This window comes from Vombatus ursinus, unplaced genomic scaffold (assembly GCF_900497805.2).
Source record: "Vombatus ursinus unplaced genomic scaffold, bare-nosed wombat genome assembly UNPS02014848.1, whole genome shotgun sequence".
In the NCBI taxonomy this organism is placed as follows: domain Eukaryota; kingdom Metazoa; phylum Chordata; class Mammalia; order Diprotodontia; family Vombatidae; genus Vombatus; species Vombatus ursinus.
In genome coordinates this window covers 55936-76339 of record NW_020954626.1, presented here as the reverse complement: position 1 = coordinate 76339, position 20404 = coordinate 55936, and the positions used below count along the sequence as shown (strand labels likewise).

Sequence of the window (20404 nt, the reverse complement as noted above, 5' to 3'; positions counted from 1 at the left end):
TTGGTAAACACTGAAACAGGTTTCCAGAAGAATGTCGTTGAATGTTTCTGAAACTCCTTCAAAACAATACCCATAGCATTCTAGGCAGTGTGCTGAAGGTGCTTTGGCTCCAGGCCAATGGCAATTCTTCAAAAATCTCCTGAGTTAGACTTTGTGTGGGGTATCTTTTATTCCATTGGTCTCCAAAGTTTGGGTTGGGGGTTGTGGCTAGAACCCAAGGGATGTATGATCAGCCAATCATACACACTCCCCAGGTAGGCAATGGAGCTCATTTCCAACTCACCCTCACCAGTCCTTCACTCATTACAGCTCAACACTCCTCAACTCCTTCACCTCCCAAGACTGTACTAGCTCCCAACATTTCTTTTCCAGGCCTTAACAACCTGTCAGTGAAGTTGTAACCGAATCTTACCCAGGCACTCGGGCAGCTGAATTTGTATAATGAAAAAAATTTGGAGTGCATTATCCTAGTACGGTAGTCTTTAAATTTTTTGGCTCCATACTCCTATTAGTAATTTTTGAGCATGTGTGTCACATAAATGTGTTTATTTGTAAGTTATGTACCTGTACCACTGTACTAATAATTATGTAATTAGTAAGAATTGTGTACCAGGCACTGTGCAAGACTCTAGGAATACAAATACGAAGTGAAGCTGAAACCATTCCTACTTAAAAGAAAGTTACATTATCTAATTTACATAAAAATAGAAATAAAAAGAAGTGAAATAATATATAATTTTATTATTAATAATAAATTTCATTATTATATATTAATAAAAATTTTAGAGCCAATAGGGAGCCACTGAAGTTTATTGAGTAAGGGAACGAGTATGGTCAAATGTGAGCTCTATGAAAGTTACTTTGGCAGCTGAATTGGAGTGAGGAGAAACTTACAACAGGGAGACCGATTGAGAGGCTTTTGCGATCGAGGTCCTGTGTTAGGATGGTAACCATGTGAATAAAGTGATCTGTGAAGGTAGAAATGACAAGATTTAGCAACTGATGGGATATATTAGGTGAGAGAGGAGACGTCCCGTTTAACAGTAATTTTGTGAAACCGAGTAGCTGGGAAATATGATACCTCTGGAAAGAAAAATAAGGTAATGAGATTTGTGATCTGTCCCAACCCATCCATGCCTGCTCATCCAGTTGGATTCTGCCCCATCCAAAAAGAAAATGGGAGAGATGGGACTCTGACTGGTTACTACTTGAGAGGTACTTGATGGCCACAAAATGATGGGTTGGGGGTGGGGGAGTGTATATTGGGGGAAGAGGTATGCAGAACATTCAATAATAGAGCCCAAAGCTGCTGCCTTGCGAGGCTGGATTGCAGTTAGGTTATAGTTACACTGAGAGGCTGACTCCAAACTCGGTTAAGAAGAGGGAAGTTGGGAGCTTGGGTAGGTGAAGGAGGGAGCAGAATGCAAATGAATGTTGGACAATATGGCTAAGAATAATCATGTTGAAGTCAAGCCCCAGGATACTGGATATCTTGGGAAAGACTGAGATGTGACCTCCTAATTAAAAAACATTGTTTTTCTTCTGGGAAGTCTTAGGGCCCCTTACAAAGTTCCACTGTATTTCGTGGTATATGCTAGGTGTGCTAGTGAGCAGAGGAAGTTACTCATTTATTTTAATAGCAAAATATTTTATTATAGAATTCTTATAATTGGTAAGGGATGGTCAGGGGTTCTAGAGGGATTCACATAGATAATTTTCTTTTGTTTTACTGGATTTTTTTGTGGCTAAGGGGAGACATACTTTTTTAATTTTCAAAGTAGTTTGCTTTTGTGGAGATCTCAAGTGTAATAATTACAGTTTTGTTCTTTTTTGACTTTGTGCTTATGTTTCTTATTGCATTACTTCATTTTTGCATTCTCTGCTATTTCCTTTTTTTTAGATATCCACTACTTGATTAAAATTCTCCACCTTTGATCCAAGCTATCAGTTCTATTTTTTAAGTCTTAAGAGCTCTATTTAGAGGCCACTAGGTAGCAAAGTGGCTAGAACCCTGGATCTAGAGTCTCAGGAAGACCTGAATTCAAATGGAGCCTTAGTTACTAGTTGTGTGACCCTATGCACATCACTTAACCTTTCTCTGCCTCAGTTTCCTCAACTGTAAAATGGGGATAATACTAGCAACCAAGTCCCAGGGTTGTCTTAAGGATCAAATGGGATATTTGTAAAGGGCTTAAAATGGTGCCTAGCACATAGTAGATGCTTAACAAATGCTTCTCTTCCCTTCCTTCCCCTCCCTATTTCCCCTTACTTCCTTCTTTCCTTCCTTCCTTCCTTCCATATTATTACTCCTTGAGATTTCTCCTAGAATTCTTTTACCCATTAGTATTTCTTCATGTATTATGGATCTTTTTTTTGTTTGTTTGTTTAGTTTTTACCATTTCTTTTTCTGCACGGTTTTCGTTATGTTTCTCTCTCCCCACTGCCCTTCTCCGCTATTTTAGTTTTACTTTATTTGGCATTTATTTTGCAGTTTGAGGTGCGAGAGCAGGGGAGTTGTACTTTGACAGAACCAATTAGAGTACAGCCCCCAAACTCTCAAACAGTAGTTAACTACCCAGAATGCAAACAACTTCTGTCCATTTCCCCCAAAAGATGTAGTTGTTTTTCTACAAACCAACCAGAAGGTGGTGTACATGACACCTGCAGTCAGTCACAGGATACCAACAATGTGAAAACTCAGAATTAATCCTAAAATACTAGCTTCTCTGTGGTGTTAGTGGCTCAGTTGCTACTTTGAACTTTGAAACAAAGCAGCTGAAACTATAGGTCAGTTGCTGATCTGCATTAGTAGAGAGAGTTTAGTAGCAGATAATTTACTTACCAGGAGTTCTTTTCATCAATGAAATCAGTGGTCTGGGTTCCCTTCACCCCCACCCCCCACCCCACCCCACCCCACAAAAGATCAAGTTGCTATGGTGCTGGTGTGATCATGACAAACCACCATTTAGTTTAAACTACAATCTTTTTTTTATATTCATAAATTCATAGAATGTTAGAGGTGAAGAGAGCTCATTTACCCAAACCACTTTATTTTACAGAAGATGAAATAGATCCAAATAGATGAAGTAATTCTCCCTGAAGTCTTGCTGTTAGGGCAGAGCTATTGGGATTCTCAGGGCAATCTGTTATTTCCTTCCATGATATTACTGTCAATTCCTTCAGGTCTTTGGGCATGTGTGTTTTCCTTTATGTATTAAGTTTGGTTTATATAGCACTTATTTAGTGACTACCCTAGTAAAGGATGGAGACTGATGTTTCTGATATTGGAGATTCAAATTTTGTTTACTTCAGCATCTAAGAGCAAGGACAGCTTACTGAATTTCAGGGCCAATGGAAAGGTGCCCCGGCAAAGTCCTAAGAGATCACATATATGGGAAGGCGGGGACCTCTTTAGCCTCTCTGTTCACATTCCAAAACCTCTATACTTCCCACCCTACACCTGTCCTAATTTGCTGACATTTGTGGTAGTTAACACCGCAAGCTCACAACTTTGTAATGGTGGCTGCCATATTGGACACAGGCATGGAGTGACTAAAGACCAATACACTCAATGTCTATGTGAATATAGTTAAGTGACTTTGTCTCTTGCATTTAATGCCACTTGTGTCCACGGCTTTGGTGTCAAGAAGGGCTGAAATGAACTTAAGGACTCCTAGTTGATATTTCCAATTGCCTCTTACCCAGTTGCCAAAAGACTAGGAAATGAGTAAAGTTATCAGTGTTCTGCCTTTTGCACACTTTGGTTTAAAGAACTTTGGGATAACAAGTGGGAATTGTAAACTTGTGAAGTATGTATCTTTATAATTTATGGGTAAACAGTATGAGTGTTCTTTTTCCAGAAGAGATCATGTCCTCCCTGCTGTCCCCTGCAATGTGTCTCTGCATTGGTACACCAGTGTCTCTGTGCTGGTACTTATTTTTTTCTTAATATATTTTTATTTATTTCATTAAAATATTTCCCAATTACATGTAAAAAATTTTAACATTCATTTAAGGTTTTGAGTTCCAAATTCCCTTCTTCCTGCCCCTCCCCCATCCCTTGATAAGGTAAGCAATATAATTTCTATTATACATGTGAAGCCTTTATGCTAGCACACATTAAAGGAGAGATTACATAATTTTAAAGTGGTAGATAGTCAACAAGTATTTATTAAGCACCTTTATGTGCCAGCCACTGCAATAAGTACCGGGAATACAAAAAAAAAAAGGCAAGAAACAAAAACTAGTTCCTGTTCTCAAGGATCTCACAGTCTAATAGGAGAGACAACATGCATGAAACTATGAACAAAATGTTCACAGGATAAATTGGATATAACCGAAGAAACTAGCATTGAGAAGTATTGGCAAAGGCTTCTTGTAGAAGGTGGGATTTTGCCTGGGGCTTAAGGAAAGCCAGGGAGGCAAGAAGATGGAGATGAGAGAGAGAATTTTAGATAGAAGGGATAACCAGTGAAAATGCCTGGAGGTGGGAGATGAGAGATAGCAGCAAGGAAGGCAGTATTAATGTATTGTAGAGAAGTAGAAAGTGAGTAAGGTGTAAGAAGACTGGATACTTAGGAGTGGGCCAGGTTATGAACTATGAAAGCCAAGAAGAGGATTTTATACTTGATCCTGGAAGTAATATGGAGTTACTGGGTTCTATTATATGGGGGAGGAGAGAGTAACATAGTCAGACCTGTGTTTTAGGAAGATCAATTTTGACACCTGAGTGAAGGATGAGGCTTGAAGGAGGGAGAACTAGAAGACTATTGCAATAATATTGGTGTGAGGTGATGAGGGGTCATATCAGAGTGCTGAGTGTCAGAGGAGAGAAGGGGGCATACACAACAGATAATACAAAGGTAGAAATGACAGGACTTAGCAAAAGATCTGATATGAAGGATGAGAGGGAAGAGTTGAGAATGGTACCTGTGTTGTAAACCTGCGTTCATGGAAAGATGGTGGTGCCCTGGACCATAATAGAAAACAGGAAGAGGGAAGAATTTGGGAGGAGGATAATGAGTTCACTTTTGGACCTAATGAGCTTGTGTGTGGTTTGTTCTTCATTCTTGAAGAGGTCCATGACATCAGGAAGATGATGCCATGACTTGCAAGTAGACTGGATTTGAGTGAGGGAGGGCAGGTGTCACCAGCCTCGCTTTCTCCTCCAGAGTTATCTGGGTCCACTGGCCAGATATAGATCAGGACCACTGGAGATGGCGCAATATTGAGTTTTAAGATGCCTACAGAATATCCAGTTTAAGATGTCCAGCAGACTTTTTTTTTTTTTGGCTAGGCAATGAGGTTAAATGACTTGCCCAGGGTCACACAGCTAGTAAGTGTTATGTGTCTGAGGCCAGATTTGAACTCAGGTCCTCCTGAATCCAGGGCCGATGCTCTATCCACTGCGTCATCTAGCTGCCTCCCCAGCAGACATTTTGAAATGTGAGACTAGAGGTTAGGGCTGGCTAAGTAGATCTAGGAATCATTATAGAGATGGTACATGCTTCCTGAAGTCTTGACTTTGCAGGTCTGCTCATGTCACTCCTCCCCCTCCCACCACTCAATAAACTTCAGTAACTTTGTATTGCCTGCAAAAGCAAATACAAACTGCTCTGCCATTCAAAGCCCTTCATAACCTAGCCCACTCCTACCTTTCCAATCTAATTACACTTTAACTCTCCAACACATACTCTTCAATCCAGTGACACTGGACTCCTGGCTATCCCACGATCAAGACATCCCATTTCTTGGCTCCAGGCGTACTCTGGCCATACCTCATGCCTGGAATGTTCTTCCTCCAGTCTTTGCCTATTGACCTCCCTGGTGGCTTCCTTTAAGTCACAACTAAATCCTACTTGCAGGAAGCCTTCCCCAATTCCAGTGCCTTCTCTCTGATAATTATTTCTTATTTATCCTGTATATAACTCGTTTTATGTATATGTATATATATATTTTTTTGTTTGCATGTCATTTCCCCCATTATATTGTAAGCTCCTGGAGGGCAGGGACCATCTCTTGCCTCTTTGTAGCCCCAATGCTTAGCATAATGCCTGGCACATAGTAGGTGCTTAATAAATTTTAATTGATTGACTGATTAACTCAGGGATTGATTATTTAATTGTGAAGGTTCCTTGCTTTTTTACTCACACTTCTCATTCTGTTCCTATTGGTCCATTTGTTTGCCTGACTTTAGTACAGTTTTACTGCCCATAAAGACCTTTGCCCAAGAGTAGTGTGAGATAATTAGTTCTTTCTTAATAGCTGCTCTAGTCAAAATGGATGAGACTGAAACTATTGGTTTTTAGAGTATCTGTAATTTTAGCTTCCTCTCCTGTCAGTCACTTTTCCAAGCCACCTCACTCTCCCCAGTACCAATCTATAGAAAATTTGTTGTTCCTAATCTATGTATTTAAAAGGGGACATGGAGTGAGGAAATGTTTACAAATCTGGAAAAGAGACATAAAGACAGCTGTGTGTAAAGCATGTTAGTTATTTCTCCATGTTCATAATTTTCCTACCCCTCAAGATTTTTGCCAGGGACTCTAGATCAGAAGTTCTTAATCTGGGGTCTGTGAACTGGTTTTTAAAATATATTGAATATTCTATTTCAGTATTAATGATTTCCTTTGTAATACTGTCAGGCTTCACCAGAATTGCCAAAGGAGTTTATGGTACCAAAAAGAAGGAAGAGGAGGAGGGGAGAAACACTGCTTGTAAAGAGATTAAAAAAAAATATTTATGAGAAAATTATAAAGCCTTTGAAAGAACCAAAAGTGGAGCTAGGAGGATATGGCAGGGCTCACCAGTGGTGTTTGAGGCACGGGGATTGCATCAAAGTTCTCTGAAACGTCCCCTTAGTGACTCCTGCCAGCACAGGCAGATTAAGCAGCAGCAGCTTCCTAGTGTGGTCCAGGGACCCAACACTGTTAAATGCTGGTACCCCCACTGCTTTGGCTATGGGGTGTACTCTGATCAGTCTCCAAATGGAGGAAAGTAGGAGGAGAATGTGACCTCAGAGGTTTAGTGGGTTTGAACCGAGCAGCTAAGGAGTAGTTTTTTGTCTTTGTTTTTTTTTTTTTTACAAGATACAGTACAGTAAAAAGATCACTAGATTTGAAGTGAGACCAGCAGGATTAAGCTTCAACCCTGCCACCTGTGGGGCTTCCTGACTTCCTCATTCTAGGCCTCTTTGTGGGTAAGTTGAACAGATTGTATTGTCATCTTTGAGGCTCCATGTGGCGCTAAATGTCATCCCTCCACATGTAGTATAATCACATCTCTAATATCGTTTGGTAAACTCAAAATTGGAAGCTCAATTTCACATGCATTAGAGGTTAGAGTCCCTAAGTTAAACCCTTTTTTGTTCCAAAAATATTCTCCTTAGAGTCCAGAAAAATGGTAAGCTCAATTTAAAAATAGCTCTTCAGGGGGTAATGACCCTTCCCAAGATAGTGATTTTTACAGGACTTAGATCTGAAAACTATCACAGAATCATACATTTAGAGTGAGAGAGGACCTTCAGAGGCCATCTAGTAAAACCCCTTTATTTTATAGATAAGGAAACTGAGGGCCAGATATTGAAGTAGCATACTCAAGGTCACACAGGAGTTTAATTATCAGAGCTGGGATTTGGACCCTGGTCCTCCAACCCCACATCAGTGTTCATTTCCCCAGACCACACTCTTGGAGATCATCTAGTCCAATTTCTTCAATTCTATCAGTGAGGAAAGTCAAGAGATCACAAGGGAAATGAAAGACCAGAGCCAGGATGCAAACCCAGATGCCCAGACCCCAAATCTAGAGCTCTTTTTTACTCCATGTGCTGCCTTTTCACTTTGAGGGGAAGAAGGAAAAAAAGGGAGGAGACAAATTGGAGACAGCCCTCATCCCACTAGGAGTTTCCTGACCTTTGCCACAAATCTTGGTATCACTGCCAATATACTGCATTCCTCTGAATACAGAACACCCCTTACAATATAATCTCTGTGAAAGGAATGTTACACAGAAACACTGAGAAAATTATTTTTGTTGTTCAGTTGTTTTCAACTCTTCGTGACCCCATTTAGGGCTTTCTTGGCAGAGATACTAGGTGGTTTTGACACGGATACAAATGGTACCCTAAGGGTTAAGCAGAATATTAAGGGGTGCTTTTCCAGTACTTTGTGAAGCCCCATAGCTTATTCTGTAACTTGAAGGCATCCTAAAGTCCTTTCTCTCATATCCTGAACCTGTACCAAAAGAATTGCCTTTGTGTCTCTTATCCTGTGTTACCCCTGTCCTTTCATTTTTAATCTGTGTCATCATGCCCTGTCCTTAAATCCTTAAACCATGAAGAATTCCCCTTGTCTCTCTCACCCTATGTCATAAAATCCTTTCTTTAAGCTTTAACCCCCATAAAAACCTCTAAAACTCCATCATCATTCTGAAATCTCTATATAAGCATAACTCCCTCAAATATTGGGGTCTCACTTAGCTTCTTGCTAATGGGACCCATGCTGCTTACACATTAAATAAAGCTCCCAAAGAATGGCTACAGAAGAGGTCTAAGTGAATTCTTTCACACTTGAACCGCTCTCCTAAATCTGACCTCAATGGTTCTGATACCTAGGATGTCCAAATATTAGTTGGACTCCTCTGACCTTCTCCTAAACCACTGGGATTAAGAGGTAAGCCCCTTTTCTTTTTTCTCTTCCCCAGACCTTTTTTTTGCTCCCGTTGTCTCCCTAGCTGCAACACCCCTGGAGTGCCCAGATACTGCCAGCGGTGTTTGAAGCTCCACTGACTTCTGGGCAGTCAGTCAGACTGTTGACCCTCAAATAAGGAGATACCCTTGTGTTGGGTCAGCCACATTTTTTTCCTTTTTTTTTTTCTCTCCCCTCTGTATGAGCAGCAAGAGGCTGCTAGGAGACTGTTAGGATGGGATAGAACCAGTCAATACCCCGTAATTCTCCAGTAGTATGCCTATTATGGCATTGGAAGAAATTTGAGAGAGATCTTAAGAAAAAGCACCTAGTGTTCTATTGTAACACAGCCTGCTGTCAATATAGTATAGAAAAGTGATTTGTGAATAAATTTGGTCTTCAAAACTTAAAGATGCTGTGTTGTTCCTTTCCCTCCCCTGTGGGACATTTGGGGAAGTGGGGAGGTGGGCCTCTGTGCCCACATTTCTTTGGGGGTCCCTACAACCCAGTTTAGGGTCTCTGTGCCCTGTGTTGTTATAACTACAACTCTTCTCCAGCCAAGACTGGAAGGCATGTAAGCCTCCCGTCTCTCCCTTTCTCATCCTGCAGGTAGGGATGCTCTCCAAGTACCTAGGAAGACTTGGAGGTGCTTTTTGGGCATAACCTCTCAGGTCCCATTAGGTCAGACAGCTACAAGACTGTCTCAAACTCAGCCTGACCTCTCAGGCTCTTGGTCCAGCGGTTTGAAGTTATACACCTTGGCGCATCTTCCACGGCACAGAGGATGGACGCCCTACTAGGAAGTGTATGCCCAATTCAGTTCTCTCAGTTCTCTCAGTGCTAGGGAATTGGGAAAACTGCAGCTGCTTACTCCTTTCCCTCTACACCCTAAGACTCCCTGTCCCCACTCCTGTGCCTGCAGGATCCCCTTTTTCTCCTGGCCACGAGGCCAGGAGATCCTCAAAGATGGACTCAGTGGGACTTCCCTGGGAGTTGCCCCTAGGTTAGAACTGGCAGATTAGGAAAAGAATTTCACCCTTTTCCTCACCTACGAATTCACCTTCCCCCACCTGGTGAAAGGAAGGAGAGGGAGGGGCAGCAGCTACTGCGTGGGCCCCACTGGCAATAGCCTTGGGCCCTAGGGCAACTGGAAGTATCACCAAAGTTCAGCACATCCTTCTCACTACTCCACCCCACCCCACCGCAATCCCCAGCAGCTATGGGGAGAGAAGAAATGGGGATGGGTCAAGGTAAAGAAGCCAGCCATTACCCTAATTTGGGTAAGCCTGATCTTTTAAAGTTGTAGTTTTAACATGTTAATCATGAGATACTGATTCGCTGTGTAAAGTAATTTGGAAAAGCATTCAACAAAATTGCAGTCACCTGATTGGTAATAGGTTTGTTTCAAGTACTTTTCATAATTTGGTTACAGCTAAAACAATTTGGCTATCACTTATGAAAATTATAAGATTGTTGGTTATTGTTTTAATGTGTAAACTTGCTAAAAAAGCTTGTTTGGTTTATGGAGTTCCTAAACAATGAACTTGGCTTGCTGAGACTTTGCAAGTATATAGAAATCTCTAGTGATTGTCCTTTGCATGTGGACAAGTTTACATTTGAGATGTGAGTCCTGGTAAATTTTTGATTAGTGAAACCTGCCATCTGAGGTAAAAGCTCATAAGACTATAATGGATTTTATTTTGAGTTGTCTAATGAATCTTAAAAGTCCATCAATAATCAATAGTCAATAATCCACCATCTGAGAGAAATGCCACAAGCTACTCAGAGAGAATGTGACTGTTGCAGGTAGAGTTCTGCATCTGGAAAAGCTGAGAGGACAGTTTTAGCCTCAGCCTAGGATGGGATCCTTTTGGCTCAGTTTCCCCATTGTGTTCCTTTGAAAAAGAATGTTTCCCACCTCACCATTCCTGAGTCTGGCTATGTAGTGGAATTGATACTGCATGGTTGGAAAATTGTGATGTTCTTGCTTTCCCTTTTTATGGCAAATTTCTGTAATCAAAACAAGTGGTTAGTGAAAGATAGAAGCGCAATGCAAGCATGTGAAATCTTGCTGTTCTCAATCTGTATGTGTAGTCATTCCGTACCCCAGACAACTGGGTAAATTAGTACTCCTGCATAGTCATGTGAAAGATTAAACCCCTGGGATAGAACATTCTTTCTAAATGATATGGGAATAATTAAAGGGAAAGGAACTTTGTGAAACAAAGGTACAAACATAATGTTGAATCATTATCCCATAGGCTAAGACTGGGATACATCTGAGCTACTATATTAAAGTGTGTGTTTAAGATCTGAGCTATTCAACCTAAAATTATATTCCTTTCTATATCTTAAACAACCGAGTAAATGGGTATTTGGCCTAGACATTTTCCTGTTACTTGATATATATCTGTATGGAATAAGGTCCTTAAATATTTCAAAATGGTATAAAAATAATTGGATATTGTTACAGCTGATTGAGGGACCTAGCTGTTGTTCTATTAATTACTGAAACTAAATCAGGAACATCTTCAGTTTGGGGAAAAGAATTTCAGGGCAATCAAATTTCTTAGAGGGAAGTAACTTACGGAATATTTTTGCATTAATGGAAAAGTCAACTTAATTCAAAGTTTTTACTATTGTGAAAATAATACCTGCTTATTCTGTGTGTCCTGTGGCACAAACATGTTTTATTATAAACAACTTATTGATATGATGATAATTGGAGTAAAGTCAGCCTCTTATAAGCAAATTCATCTGTATAACTATTGAATGCAAGGGTGAAAAGCTTCTACATGCAAAAATGTTGTTACTTATATTTACATGTGTAGAATTGGATCCTCAATAGCATCTGATCCTCCTAAAAGATTTGGAATCAGAGTGGAAACTTTTGAGGAAATGACAAGATCAGATAATCTTGTATGTCAAAAGCGAAAAATAGCATCATGGGACTCTTGGTTTCTTCCGTTGTTTTCCTCTATTCTGACATCACTTTTAATGCTCCTTCTATTTGGGCCCTGCATATTAAACTAGCTTGTCAGATTTGTGTCTCCTAGACTATTGGCTATCGACCTACAGATGGTCACGCAACAACGATACCTGTTCCACATTCTCCTCATCCCCTGGATGCTGCTTCAGCCTAATTGTACTTCCCTTCCCATCCCCAATCAGGCAGAGACAGCCCTACACCCCCTCCCAGCAGGAAGTAGCTACTGAAGACAATGACCTTCACCCCTCTTCCCGAGAGAGTTCTCCTGCCTAGTGGTTGAGTGGGGAAATGATGTAGATGCAAACAATGCCCTAAGGGTTAAGCAGAATATTAAGGGGTGTTTTCCAGTACTTTGTGAAGCCCCATAGCTTATTCTGTAACTTGAAGGCATCCTAAAGTCCTTTCTCTCATATCTTGAACCTGTACCAAAAGAATTGCCTTTGTGTCTCTTATCCTGTGTTACCCCTGTCCTTTCATTTTTAACCTGTGTCCTCATGCCCTGTCCTTAAATCCTTAAACCATAAAGAATTCCCCTTGTCTCTCTCACCCTATGTCATAAAATCCTTTCTTTAAGCTTTAACCCATATAAAAACCTCTAAAACTCCATCATCATTCTGAAATCTCTATATAAGCATAACTCCCCCAAATATTGGGGTCTCACTTAGCTTCTTGCTAATGGGGTCCATGCTGCTTACACGTTAAATAAAACTCCCAATGAATGACTACAGAAAAGGTCTAAGTGAATTCTTTTATACCTGTACCACTCTCCCAAATCTAACCTCAACAATTTTCCATTTCCTTCTCCAGCTCATTTTGCAGATAAAAAAACTGAGGAAATGAGGGTTAAGTGAGTTGCCCAGGGCCATCCAGCTAGTATCTGAGGCTGGATTTGAATTCAGATCTTCTTGACTCCAGACACTCTATCCAATGCACCATTTAGCTGTCCTGAAAAATTATAGGCTGCTCTCAAGTTTTACACAAGCTAGATTTGGGCTAGAAACAGTGTAGCCTATTTTAAACAATAACCAATATTTATACAGCTATGTGTTATTTCATTATTTTGCAACAGCTTTAGGAAACCAGTACTACAGGTATCATCACAATTTTATGGGTGAGGAACCTGAGGCAAAGAAAGGTTAAATCACTTGCTCATGGCCTTGTTGAAAGGAAAATCCTTCATTTGGGGTTTCACCCTGATTAAAGAGGCAAAACTCAAGAAAAAGAAAATGAAAAGGAGCTGATAATGGGTAGTCAAGGCAGTAACACATTGACTGGCTGATCACTGAAGATTAGGGATGGCTTCAAGGCGGGAACAGCTTTTATAGGTAACTTTAAGGCAATTCAGCTAGAACCATTTCAGCAGAAGAGGCTGGCCCCTTGTATCTCAGCTCTTCCCCAAGATAGCAAGAAGGAGACAATTGTCAGATGGGGTGCAAAGGTCACAGGTAGGGCATGACTTGGCTACTTGACCAATTATCAGGGGACTAGATGGCACCTCCCCTAACACTGATCGACAAACAGGACTGAAAACAGCGAGATACTGAGTCAACAGATAACTTTCAAAAGCCAGGTAGCGTAAGTACCACCCAGAATTCTTCAGAATGTTCTATGTATTCAGAATGATATGATGCATTACTTATACAAGAGGTCTACGAATGCTTGATCCTTTATAGACCTATCTTGTTCATCTGTCCTGAAGGTGGAATGATAATTGCTGATATGTATAAGTGTTTTACGGTTTGCAAGATGCTCTACACATGTTGTCTCATTTGATCCTCACAACAATCCTATGAAGGACATGCTATTATTATCCCTATTTACAGGTGAGGAAACTGAAACAGTTTAAATGACTTGCCCTGGGTCATAGGTCTTGAACAGGTCTCCCTGACCCCAAGATCAACACTCTATTCACTGTACCACCTAGCTGTCAAGGAAGAATGTGAAGGGAGCTTTAGGGTAAGTGGTAACTTTTCTGAAATTTCAAGGCCCAGGCTGAGAAGCAGCTGGGCAGAGCAGTTCAGGCCACATGGAGTGCAAATGTATCCTTGAAAAGGTGGCTGCCAGTGATGGAGTTGTAAGGCTGATTTGCAGTTTTTCTTTTATGAGTAGGACCCTGATCTATTATCCAGAAATGCAAGGACGGTTGGTCCCCTACTTGGGCTAGTTTGGACATGTGAACTTTTGTCTACATACAGGAAAATCTGTATAGGCAGGTTTCTCTTCTGGCTCATGCGGCCCACCAGTGACTAAACGAATGAATGGGGAAAAAAAGCATTTAATAAGTGCTTAATGTGTGCAAATCACTGTGCTAAGTGTGAGAGATCCAAATACCAAAGCAAAACATTCCTTGCCCTCAAGGAGCTTATACTCTAACCAGGGAAGATAGCACATATAGGGTAATAGTGGCCAGGGAAGCATGTTTTGGAAGTCTGGAAGATGGTGAATGGAATAATGGAGCAGTCCATTGATATGTCCCTTCTCTAAGCAAAGGTAAAGTTGATTGCATTTGATTACAATTCTCAGAGTAGGAGGTTGAAATTAGAGAAGATGGGGGAGGGGCAGGGACGTGAGATGCATACTTAGCAACAGAGCAGTAAATGACACAATGAAAATGAGGATGCATGGTTCCAGGAAGAGAAGCATTGAGTAACTTAGCTTTTCTTGGGCATGATCTCTGGTACATTTTGGGGGATGGAATAGCAGCAAAGCAAAAAAATGGGATGAAGAGGAGGATGCATGGTTGGGAAGTACAATGTCATCTTGTAGAATTTTAATTGTTGGCATTTTTGTCCAATGCCACCTGTGAAGCATGTTCATTCTGTTCCTCCAGGTCTGTTCAGTTGCACCATGAATAAGAGTGAAAGAGGTAGGAGTGATCCATGGTTGGGTGTTGTCAAGATGTAGTTGGCAAAAGGACAAGGGATCTTAGGATGGAGGATAGCGTAGAACTGAGGTGGTACATAAATGGGTCAAGATAGGGAAGGGAGGGGAGTATAGTCAGTGCAGGGGTGAAGAACTATAAAAGAGCTGGGAGTTGGAGAGAATGGAGGTCAAATAGGGACAAAGAAAAGGTTTGAGGTGGTAAGGTGAAGAGAAGGCAATGTTATAAAAATGTTATGATCAGTTAAAGCAGACCTACACAACTTGGCAGTAGGTTATTCTTCTAGGCTATATAGAGGCTCACTTTCCAAGTAAAAGTATAATTAATACTTAAACTATTTTGCAAATAAGCCATATAAGAAAAGGGAAATTTCAATTAGCATCAATTAATAATACTTATTACTTAAGATTTTTATTTATCATGAAATCACATTAATATTAAAAAAATTACTTTGCTAAGCAGTACAAGTTTTAATACATTTTTCAGGTTTTCTTACTGTTTGTATTTAGTAATGACTGAAAACACTGCAAAAAAATATGACTCTCTCTCCTCTCAGACTAGACACAGACTAACGATGGTTGGTTGTCATGGGTCATGTGACAAACGGAGAGAGTGCGCAGTGGCAACCCACCCACCAAGTTACATGACGGGCACAATACTGACCAGTGGAAGGCAGGTTAAGCAGGGTACGGACAAAGCACTTGTTACATCTTTACTTTCTTTTACATCCTCTACATTTTTTGAGGGTCCTCCGAAATCCTTTGGTGGGCTGCAAGTGGACCATGCCATATGTTGTGCAGACCTGTGTTAAATAAATGTCAAACTTCATGAATATGGGAGTGGAAGGCTTGTGGATGATGGCAAGATCAAGAGTATGACCATCTCTAGCTCCACCTTATGGCTGAGGTGAAGTAGAAGAGCAGATAACAGGAATTAAGAAGACAGAAGAACTGGAATGTTAAGGTATTTGAGGGAGTATCAATATGTATACTGAAGATCCTTATTATGAAGGACAGAGAAATTGTGAGCCAGACACTGAATTCATTGAGGAACAAAGGAGTACATATCAATATTGATATCATCTGTATCTGCATATATACTATACAGATGTATATATGTACACAATACAAATATATACTTTACATGTATCTATGTGTATATGTGTAGATATGCACATACATATATGAAACCATACGTGTATGTGTTTATGTTTACCTATGGTTCTTGATGTTTCCCAATCAAAGAGATTGACACCCTCTAAAGGGTTGACATAAGATCAAGGTCTCTTAACCCAAGGTCCATGAACTTTTTAAAAAATATTTTGATAAATGTATTTCAATATAATTTCAATATAGTTGGTTTCTCTTGTAATCCTATGTAATTTATTTTATGCATCTGTAAAGATTATTCTGAGAAGGGGTTCATAGGCTTCCACAGGGGTCTATGGTACAAAAAACATGATGAATTCCTGGCTAGACTCATCTTGTTTATGCATGAAAACTTCATCATGTGTGATTACATTTTTCTAGGGTTGGAGCAAAAAATCCTTAACAACTATTTGATGTATTATTGTTACATTCTGTCCTTTTTAATGACTATATCAACTGACTTGGAGGGTGGGGAGAGGGGAGTGGAGGAAGAACTACATTCCTACTTGCTTAGACGACTATGAACTCAAACCAAGTCAGGGAAATAGGAAGCAGTGTAGTCTGGGAGAAAGGATGCTAGATTTGTGAAACAGAAGACCTTGACTCAAATGCGGGCTCTGTCATTTTCTTCCTGTGTAACCTTGGGCAAATCACTTAATCTGTGGGTCTAAATGTCCTCATTTCTAAAATTAGTGGGTTGGACTAGAAGACCTCCATGGTCCCTTCTAATGCTGAATCTATGATCCTGTGATTAATCATAAGAGGGCAGGTCCATTCAAAGTATTGGGGGAAAATAAGTGTCTCATTCTGTATATTTAGTCTATCATTTCTCTGTCAGAAGGTGTGTAGGTAGCATTTTTCATCATCATCATTTTTTATATTGCTATTATTGTATTATAAATTGTTTTCCTGGTTTTGATCATTTAACTTTGCATGAGTTGGTACAAGTCTTTCCAGATATCTCTGAAGCCTTTTCCTTCAATATTTCCTATTACATAATGGTATTTCCATTACATTGATATAATTTATTTAGCCATTCCCCTATCGTTAGGCACACCCCTGACTTCCAAGTGTTTGCCACTACAAAAAGAACTGCTATAAATACTTTGGGACATGTAGGACTTTTTCCTCTTTCTTTGATCTCTTCTAGGCCTACTAGTGGGATTTCTGGGTTGAAGACTATGAACTATTTAATAACTCTTTGGACATTGTTCCAAATTCCTTCCCAGAATGAGTGGGCCATTTCACAGCTCCATCAACACTATTTCAATGTACTTATTTTCCCTTTTCCCTTATAACGTTTGTTTTTCTCCCCCTTTTTTTTTGGTCAAGTTGGTCGATCTGATGGGTGTAAGGTGGAAGTGTAGTTGATTTAATTTACATTTCTCTAATTATTAGTAATCTGCACTATCTTTTCATGTGACTTTTGATAACTTGTCTATGTCTAAAAATGTCTGTTTCACTCTACCTCCTGAGTCCATAATTTATCCATCAGAAGTGGGGTAGCATGCTTCCAGAGAACTTATTCTTAAACTGAAGACTTCTGGAACTTTTCTTGCTCCCTCCTCTCTAGCATCTAGCTGAGCACACACTAGTTGTTCAATAATGAAAATGAACAGGGTTGTTATGTTTTATTGATGGCCAAATAAACAGATATCCTAGGGAAGGGACTTTCTCTTTTCTGGGTCCCTCTGATGGGAAGGGGATGCTTTGTCAATTTTATGCCTGTATCTATATCCAGCCATCCACTAGGAAACCAAAGCCTACCTGGGCATCTTGCCATATGCTCTGCAGGGGCTGGCTTTCTCCCGCATCTTCAAATAGCCCCTGCTTTTTACTTCTTGCTCTGGAAACGGTAATTAAAACAATAATGCCACTGCTCCTGGAAAGACCGTGACAAGTCACCACTTTATTCATCCACTCACCATCCCTGTGACTGTCTTCAGGCCAAAACTGTCTTCCCTCCCCCCCCACCACCCACTCCCGCCCCCGACACCTCTATATGTGTGTTCTCTCTCTATTAGTATATAAGTTCCTTGAGGGGAAAAAAACCCTCTTTTTCCTTTTTATTTGTATTCCTAGCTTATAGCATGGTGCCTGGCATTTCTTTTTTGTTATTTGTCTGTTACTGGATTGCTTTTCAGTGTAGCCATTCAGAGGACCCATATATAGTTTTTACTTAAAAAAAAAAAAAGAAGAAAACGATGTAGCACACATCAGCTCAGACTCATCTTCTCCAGGGACATTCAAGACAGGTGGCGTTTCTTGACTAAGTGTCTTAGAAAAATCCAAACAATCCTTTTCTCATAAGAGCTGCCTAATTAAAACGGAAAGTTAGTGCCTAGAGAGCATATTCTCTGCATTTATTGTTTCCTGTCAATTCTCAACTGAGTAGGACATCCCATGGGGTACTTTCCTGAACCATGACTACTCACAAACCTCCACATGTGACCAAAATAAATACATGACAGGGGGAGAGGGAGGCATGCATACACATGTGACCAAGTAGTCTTCTGCCAGAGCTAAGCCAGTAAAAAGCTCGTTTTATCTGAAAATATCTGGACAAGTGAGCCCCCATGGGAACATTAGAAATGAGTCAAATGGTAGATCATGCTCCCTGAAATAAAAAGTTAGTTTTTTCTTTTTAACATTTTTAAAGGCATTTTTATTTAAAGTTTTGAGATCTAAATTCTATTTCTCCCTCTCTCCCCTTCCCCCTCCCTGAGATGGTAAGCAATCAGATATAAGTTATACATGTGCAATCATGTAAAACATTTCCATATTAGTTATTTTGTACAAGAAGATGCAAATAAAAGAAAAAAAAAGAAAGAAAGAAAGTGAAAAATAGCATGCTTCAGTCTGTATTCAAACAATAGCAGTTCTTTCTCTGGAGGTGGATAGTATGCTTCATTATTAGTCCTTTGGGATTGTCTTGGTTCATTGTTTTGCTGAGAACAGCTAAGTCATTCACAATTCTTCATTAAACAATATTGCTGTTACTATATACAATGTTCTGGTTCTGTTCACTTCACTATGCATCAGTTCATGTAAGACTAGGTTTTTCTGAAATCATCCTGCTTATCTTTTCTCATAGCACAATAATATTCCATTGCAATCACATACCACAGCTTGTTTAGCCAGTTCCCAATTGATGGGCATCCCTTGGATTTCCAATTCTAAGCTACCACAGGAAGAGCTACTATAAATATTTTTGTACATATCAGTCATTTTCCCTTTTTGTGGATGTCTTTGGGGCACAGACCTAGCAGTAGTATTGCTGGATCAAAGGGTAAGCATAGTTTTATAGCCCTTTGGGCATAGTTCCAAATTGCTCTCCAGATTGGTTGGATCATTTTACAACTCCACCAGCAGTACGTTAGTGTCCCAGTTTTCTCACATCCCCTGCTACATCCAACATTTTCCTTTTTGTCACACTAGCTACTCTGATAGGTGTGAGGTGGTGCCTCATAGTTGTTTTAATTTGTATTTCTCTGATCAATAGTGATTTAGAGCACTTTTTCATATGACTTCCGATAGCTTTGATTTTTTTTGTCTGAAAACTGCCTGTTCATATCCTTTGACATTTATCAGTTGGGGAATGACTTGTATTCTTATGAATTTCACTCAGTTCTCTATAAATTTGAGAAATTAGGCTTTATCACAGCTATTTGTTACAAAAATTTTCCCCCAGTTTTCTGATTTTCCTTGTAAATTTGGTTGCATTGATTTTAGAACCCAAGTCTTGAAGACCAACACTGAAACCAATACTGGGTAACCATGACAGCTCACTAATGGCACTCATTTGTATCCTATGCTGGAGCCACACTGTTAGGGCCTCCTAACCTGGATCCCCATGACCTTAGGAACCTTCAGAAGGTCCTGAGGCTATGACCCTTAGCAAAATGGTGGTCAGCCAAGTTTGTCCTTGCCACATTTCTTCATACCTTTTTAGTTCCCTTCTTCCCTTTCTTGGTCCAGCTCCAAATCTGTGATCCATCCAGAGCCATGGGAGTAAATCTCTAATAATTGAATTTCAAGCCAGTTAGGAGAGATATTTGGGAAAGAATCCCTCAGATTATAACACAAGGAACTACCAGCTCTGTCAGCTCATGGGCTGTGTATCTGAGAGAATTTTGGGCCAGGGGGAGGAGTCATGGAGTGAGGAGCTCAAACAGCCAATACAGATGACAAATTAATTTGTCCAGAGGACTAACAGAAGCACAAGGGGTTGTTAGGTTCCTCTCAGACTTTTCTCTTCCTAAATAAGCCCAGTTCTCTATTCTCTGCTTAGCTGTCTGGCCCACTTAACTTAGTTGCTTAAAGCAAAGCATTAATGAGGTTGCTAGTTCATTTGTCAGACAAGCCAATTTTGTCCAAGAAACACTCTGTTCTTTAGTCCCAGACCACATTAAAAAAGTTATCCTAAAAACATTTGCCATAGGCCACATAAGAAATGGGGCCAGCTTATAGATGGATTGGCACAAAATCCAGGATTCAGAAATCTTTCAGAGTGCATACCTCTGTGCTAATGGGGAATTAACAGTATTGCTTTGTGGATGAAGGAAGCACATTTTCTAACCCTTGCATCATTTTTACTCATCTCCTCTAGGCAATCCCCAGAGGTTTATAGTAAAGTTTAGGGCCCAAAGACTGAATCAATCAAGTCAAATATGAATTGGGTATTAACAGAAGGAAGGTTCTG

General features: G+C 40.1%; 1 long non-coding RNA gene across 1 annotated transcript; it reads right to left on the bottom strand.

Moving 5' to 3' along the window:
- Positions 1-8: 8 nt before the first annotated feature.
- Positions 9-19932, bottom strand: LOC114027046. The gene is made up of 4 exons (XR_003567198.1): positions 19647-19932; positions 17470-17584; positions 15218-15356; positions 9-968 (listed from the first exon to the last, which is right to left on the bottom strand). It is a non-coding gene; the product is annotated as an uncharacterized LOC114027046 (long non-coding RNA).
- Positions 19933-20404: the final 472 nt, after the last annotated feature.